This window comes from Jaculus jaculus, chromosome 6, assembly GCF_020740685.1.
Source record: "Jaculus jaculus isolate mJacJac1 chromosome 6, mJacJac1.mat.Y.cur, whole genome shotgun sequence".
In the NCBI taxonomy this organism is placed as follows: domain Eukaryota; kingdom Metazoa; phylum Chordata; class Mammalia; order Rodentia; family Dipodidae; genus Jaculus; species Jaculus jaculus.
The window spans coordinates 110,553,563-110,559,352 of NC_059107.1; the positions used below are offsets into that span (position 1 = coordinate 110,553,563).

The 5,790-nt window shown below is 41.1% G+C and overlaps 1 pseudogene; it reads right to left on the reverse strand.

Annotated features, from left to right (window-relative positions):
* Positions 1-646: 646 nt before the first annotated feature.
* On the reverse strand, positions 647-1,494 carry LOC101603540 (annotated as a pseudogene).
* Between the last annotated feature and the right edge of the window lie 4,296 nt (positions 1,495-5,790).

Consider the following 5,790-nt stretch of genomic DNA (forward strand, 5'->3'; position numbering starts at 1 on the left):
TTCCAGAGAAGCCTGGGCTACATAGTGAGTTTTAGCCCATTCTACGCTATAAAGAAAGACCCTGTCTCAAATCCCCCACAAATGAAAAAAAAAAAAAAAGACTTAAACATACTAAAAGTTGGTTTTTTTTTTTCTTTTTCTTTGTGCATACATTAGTACAAGGCATGGTCATTAAGAAGCTGATCGCTCTTCTTCCCTGTGGGTCCAACAGTGCCTGCATCCTTATCTTTGTGTTCTCTACCTAGTGAACAGAACATAAAAGAAGGCGTGTCTACTTCTTAATGTCCAGCCCAGGAATGGCAAATATGATTTTTTTTCCTGAGGACACATTCCACATTTTATTTACATTTTAGACTAACTATAATCTCAAAATCACATATTCATACACCTATTTCCTTTTGTTGGCTTCACTTAAAACTTAAACGCATGCTTTATTAAACAAAGACTGTAAACAAATATTTATCATGTCTGTTACATGTACCAAACAGGAACATCTTTTAACAGAAATGCATCAGACCCCCTCCCACAACATCCTTTTATTATAAATACAGGCATCAAAACAATCCTGAACCTATTTTTGATACTACTGGTAGTCAGCACCCACACCCCTTCAAAGATTAACACAATTTGTGAAAATATTCATGGTACCTGCTACTTTAAACAATTTCAACTGCATCTCTCTAAGCAAGATGGATAAAGCTGCCATTTGTTTTTCCTTCTTGAGATTTTCCTTTTCAGAAACACAGGATCTCACTGCCATCTGACACCTCTTGCAATGCTTTCTTTCATCTTGTAAACCTGAATTCGGTATTTCGAGTACGCCAGGTTCATGTTTAAATGACAGTGCCTTAACAAGAGAAAGAAAAATTGTGCTGTATTTTTCCTCCTGTTACCTGAAAACATAATGGGTGTACATATATTAAATATATTCTTACAAATGTCCGGGTCATGTTTACCAGCTGGAATTCTTTTACTTAATGTGTGGGTATTTTTGCATTGTGATATTTAATCAAGACATTAACATGAGTAGAAGGTTGTAAATTTAAGACAAGTTTGAGATCCACTAGAATTAATTGTTGTATGTCTGTCCTTCTGGTGGCTGTGGAAGCTTCATATTTTCTTTGGACATCATTAGACATCTTAACTCTTGAAGCACAACTTTAATGCTATATGAATTTTGCCATTTTGCTAAGACTGGTATGCTCTGTGGATCCACCATTCCACTGGAATTATTTATTCCATTCATATTAATTTTTGTTACAAATCTTGCTGATGGAGGAGCTTCTGGATATTTAGGTCCACGTTCTACTTTCAGGCTATATATTCTGTTTTCATAGTTTGTCCTTGGTGGCCTGTCTACCTTGTAAGTGTCATGTCTTCATCATCTTCGAGGCCCCAGCTAACCATACCATCACCTACTCCTTTTTGTCCTTCTTCCAGTTCTTCCAACAAGCGAAAATTATGAGGAACTTTAACTCCCGTGGAGACCACCATCTTGTCCAACAGCTACAAATGTGATTTTCACAAACATTCCTTTGGTGAGCACTATTCATTTTGCCTCTCTTGATGCAAGAGGTGGGAAGAGGTCAAAGAAACCTCATCTCTTTGGGGAACATCTCCAAACTTTGGAAGGGTTCAGCTACGTCTCTATGAACTGCCCCCGGCACTAAATATCTGTGCTTAGCTTTCTTTGTACACTTAGATGTAATTCCCTGGAGGGGAACAAAATGTGCCTTAGGTGTTAACTACGTTTCGTAACCAGCCCATGTTATCACATGCACCAAGACTGCAAGGTGTTCATTTGGTCTGGAAACAAGACACTGAGAAAGAAAACAGAATGACTGAGCAGAGACGGGGCATGTGCAATGAGAGCTCTCATTTGGATAAATAAAAAGTGAGAAGCACACAGCAGACACAGGGCCACAGCACTGTGAAACTCACTGAGGAGGTGGGTTAGCGACTTTTCTTGCTGCTGTCACAAAAGCAACTTAGGGAAGGAAGGGCTTATGTTGGCTCACAGTTCACACGTATGGTCCACCGTGGTGGGGAGCATGAGGCAGCTGAGCACATCCTGGCCCCAGGAAGCAGAGATGAATGCTGGTGGTCGGCACACTTTCTCCCTGTTATTCAGCACAGATCCACAGTCCACGGGGTAATGTTGCACATGGTTAAGGTGGGACTTCATGCCCCAATTACTGAATGTAGAAACTTCTTCACAGGCCTGGACAGAGGTATGTCTCCTAGTAATTCTAGAACCTGCAAGGCTAACAATATTGGCCATCACATGAGGCATTGTCAAGAGCCTATATTTTGAGAACTGTGGAAGTTGTTTAATTTGACCCTGGTTCTGCTTTCAGGAGGACTGCCTTTGTCTACTTCTGGCTTTCCCTCTTCCAAATTCTTCTGTGATCTCCCTTGGGCACTGGGATCTTTGGGCCCTGTCTAGCGGTCACATCTTTGTTCCTATTCATGCAATTTGAAGGTTTTCCATTAACATAAAAGAAAGATTTGGGGATCAGCAATATCATCGCTTTACATTAGTCAGCTATTAGATTTTGTTATGATAATAAAGAGTACCCAAATCTCAGGGGCTTATATCAATAAAGGTTTATTTTTTGCTCCAAAATTGCTTGGGTATTTTTTGATGATTTCTTCACTTGGAAGTGCTGTATGAAAGATCAGCTCCTATGTGGACTTAGCAGAGCCATGTAGTGCAGGTGAGGATGGGATGGCATTCACTATTTCACAAATTCCATTAGGCAAAGAAAAACAAATTCCTCCCTCAGGGGGTCACTAAGAGTATTAAGGCAGTGGGCAGATAAGTATATAAAACAGTCTGTTTTTCACAAATCAGGGACCTCAGAAACATAGTGGGTTCCATCTCTTTGCTTCCAGTCTGTTCCGTGTGTAACCACACCCAAGTTCTTTCCTATATACAGCTCTCACACCCACTGTGTTTCATTGCTTTCTTTCAATAGTTCTGTCTTCCTCAGTTTCATAAGGCCTGTTACAGTCAGGTTCACATTGCTGGCACAAAACACATGACAAAGAGCAGCTTTGTGGGATGAAAGGGTTTATTTTGGCTTAGAGACTTGAGGGGACACTCCATGATGGCAGGGGAAAACGATGGCATGAGCAGAGGGTGGACATCACCTCCTGGCCAACAGCAGATGGACAATAGCAACAGAAGAGTATGCCAAACATTGGCAAGAGGAAGCTGGCTGTAATACCCAGAGGCTTGCCCCAATAATACACTGCATCCAGGAGGCTTTAATTTCTAAATTGCCACCAGATGAGGACTTAGAATTCAGAACATGTAAGTTTATGGGGAACACCTGAATCAAACCACCACATTCCATGCCTGACCCCCATAAAGTGGCAATCATACATGATGTAAAATACAATGTATTCAGTCCAACTTTAAAAGTCCCCATAGTTTTGTCAATTGCAATGATGTTCAGACACCCCCATAGTACAAGATCTTTTAACTGAGCCATGACACCAAAAAAATAAAACCCATAATGGTGCAAAATAAACATTCACATTGCAAAAGATGGCATTATGCATAGCAAAGAAATTTTCAATCAACACAAGATTTACATGGGCAAACATCAAACTCAGTAGCTCCGGGTCCAACAACTCCAGTCAGTGATGAGTCTTCCAGTCAATTCTAGCCAGCAACAAGTCTCTAGAGTTCCAATTCTGCCCCTCCCGCTAGGCTACACACATTCCCAGGAAACTTCATCCAGTGCAGGTAGCTCTCCTTGTCAGTGATCTCACAGTCCTGACATTTCCATTGGGTCTCCACTGCAACCCGTGGTTCATCCTTATGGCTCCACTGGGTCTCCACACAGGTAGTTTAACAAGCCTGCTTCATACTGCCTGCTGCAAATTCAATAACCCTCTCTTTCCTGGATTTCTTATACTCCATAATACCAGATGGGCTTCCACCTTGTTAATCCAGGGTTGTATAAAGCAGGCTTTGAAGAATGGGACACTCCTTGAGCATTCAAGCCCCTTCCAAAGAGTCTGCTTTCTTTCAGTTGTTCCACTATAGGTCAGCTGGCCCAATCTCAAGGTCTGTAATCTCTCATATATTTGCAGCTGAATGGTCAGCAGTTTTGGCCCAAAGATTTCATTTTTTCTGTGTCATACTCCTCTGTTCACATCAGTCTATTTCTATGCAAAGCAACCCTGCACAAGTTCTCAGGACACAGGCATAATAGCAAGCCTCTCACACAAACTGCTTCTAGCTCAGTTCAGACAAAGCTCTTTATCACCCTTATATGCCAAACCTCATAGTCCATAATTCTTACTTCATTCAGGTCTTTAAACTCTGACCAGAATGGTCCATCAAGCTATACTTACAATGTTGCAAGGTGTCCCTTAGGCCAGGATTTCAAATTCTTCCAAATTCCTTCTGCAATGCAGTTCCAAAAGACCTAAGCCACAGAATCAGGTTTCTAGCAGCAATAGTGCCATTGTCATTACCAACTTTACTGTTGCAGTTCACATTGCTGGCAGAAAACACCTGACCAAGACCAGCTTGTGGGAGGAAAAGGTTTATTTTGGCTTACAGATTAGATAGGAAGCTCCATGGTGGCAGGGAAAAACAATGACATGAGCAGAGGGTGTACATCACCTCCTGGCCAACAGAAGATGGACAACAACAACTGGACAGTATACCAAACACTGGCTGGAGGAATCAGGCTATAACACCCATAAGCCACCCCAACAATATGCTCTCTTCAGGATGTTTCAATTCCCAAATTGCCACCAGCTGAGGACCTAAAATTCAGAACATGTAAATGTGTGGGGGACACCTGAATCAAACCATTACAAGGCCCCTTAGCATTACCATTAGGTGAAAGGGCAGAACCCTCACGCACAGCTTTGCTGAAGCTTGAGTAACTTTATCTGACTGAGAGTCTTTCTGGACACTCAAAGCCTACTTCAATCTTACTTTCTTGGTTTAGGATCTGGATGCATTCGTTAACACTGGAAATCTCATTTCTGGACTCTTTCTAATCCCCCCTTTCTTCTTGTTGTCTAATTAGTCTTTGTACAAACTCATCACTTCCTTGTAAAATCTTACAAAATCAACAATCAAGCAGTTGGAAGCACACATTAAGATTCTAGCTTATTCCAATCCTCCCTTTCTTAGCTACAAATTCAGTAAGCATGCCATTTTCCTTGCAAGCTATTGTAAGTTGTAGTTTTGCTATATTATGTCTCTTTATTTTTTTAAGGGTTTATCTGGTTTATTTTGGGGGTTTAGTAACTATTCTTTTTTTTTAATTTAATTTATTAGTTTTCTTTTCAGTAAATACAGGCAGTTTGGTACCATTATTTAGGCTCATCTGTGATCAATCCCCTCCCATTAGACCCTCCTTGTTAATGAAAATGGGTCGTGCATTGTGGAGTTAGCCCCCAGTTATTGGTATGCAGAGAAAAATCAACTCCTACCAAATCAGAGAGCCAGAGCCTCACAGGCCCCCAACACCTCAGCACTGAAGCAGACCAAAAATGAACCCAACATGGCTCAGGGAAATTTTGCGGAAGAGGGGGCGGAAAGAATGTCAGAGTCACATGTTGGGTCATGATTTGTATATTATGTCTTTTATTCTAACATCAGATAGGTTTCCTTGCTGCCTACCCACTGTCTTCTAAGCCAGTACTATATAGTGAGGTTTTGCAGTCAAGCTAGGGTCATATTCCATTTCACTATGTTTTGGTGGATAGGTTGACAGTAGGTACCACAAGGAGCTGTTTTTGAAGAACTTATATTAA